Source organism: Priapulus caudatus, unplaced genomic scaffold (genome assembly GCF_000485595.1).
Source record: "Priapulus caudatus unplaced genomic scaffold, Priapulus_caudatus-5.0.1 Scaffold282, whole genome shotgun sequence".
Classification (NCBI taxonomy): Eukaryota; Metazoa; Priapulida; class Priapulimorpha; order Priapulimorphida; family Priapulidae; genus Priapulus; species Priapulus caudatus.
In genome coordinates, this window is record NW_014577343.1 from 208,647 (window position 1) to 210,109 (window position 1,463).

Here is a 1,463-nt window from a genome sequence, read left to right on the forward strand (position 1 = left end):
TTCGTTAGTCTAGAAAAGTAAAAGTTATGTCTAATTTCGACATGTTTGTGAGGTCGTGGCGTAAAAATGGGTTGATTAGCGGCGGTTTCGTGCTGGTGCATACGCTAGACATAGCCTTGTCGTCGCAATAACACGCTCTGATAAAATGCTAAAACACTATTGATGCAAACTTGTTCTCTATATCAAATAGTCACCGAGTAGGAACAAACAACCAAAGAATGGGCTCTGCAGTTGTCACGTATGTGCATATAATCAACAGCTAATAATACATACATACGGGCAGGGGCGTAAATCCGTACCGAGGAGTGGGGGGGATGATAACGCGAAGGGGGGGTCTGGGGGGCCCTCCCCCATAAATTTTTTGAAATTAGACCCCTTCAGATGCGTTTTCTGCGCGAGCAGGGGAGGGGGTCCGGACCCTCTGGACCCCTCCCCCCCTGTACACGCCCCTGCAGTAATTGAAATGATTTAGGTCTGCCCATGTCTCCAAATTATCATAATTAGCTGAACTTTCAAGTGGGGCACGGAGGAAGGAGTTTTTTTTTTGAATCTCAGGGGGGGATATTTGTACAGGCCATCCCCCCTCCTTCAAGAGCGGGGGGATGCATCCCCCCCATCCCCCCGGGATTTACGCCCATGCATACGGGTATTATTAGCTCTTGATAATTATTATAATAAGCTGAACATCAGAAGGGTGACCGGACATTCACGGCAAAGGACGGGCAGGCAGGCACTAATGCAAACATACGTACGATCGCGCACACACGCCTCCAGTCATATATACTGTCACATGTGTGTCATACTTGTGATGAACATGCAGATTTGATAGAAGGGGTGTAAGAGTCACTGAATAGAATAAGTAGTTAATTGCGCACGATATATAAGGACACTGGCCTGTGTATTTTATAATAGTCTCTATATTGTACATGTATAAAATTATTTTCACATCATAGATGATTCTGGAATTAAAACGAGACGTCGCGATCGACATCATCATATTAGTCTGCTCGTGGATATCTATTCTCATTCATTCTAGAAGTATGAATTCATTATTTTTTTAGATGCTGCGCATGTGCATGTCCAGATCTCGCGGTCTACTGCATAAGCGATTCATCGCACACTTGTTTTGCAGGGTAGGTTTTGGGTGGGCCCATGCCGAGTATCTATCGAAAACCTGTTGAAATTATACCACAACAGATTTGCAGACACCCTTACCGTATTATGTGGCTTATAACACACATTTTCCCCTAGAAAATGTCTCCAAAAACCGCCGTGTGTCCTATAAGCTGAAGGTCGATGCACAGGGTAATATTATAGCTATGATATTTTAAGCTACATTACGGTGTATCACACACCTCCAGTATATATACTATACTATATAGATAGATAGATAGATAGATAGATAGATAGATAGATAGATAGATAGATAGATAGATAGGTAGATAGATAGGTAGATAGATAGA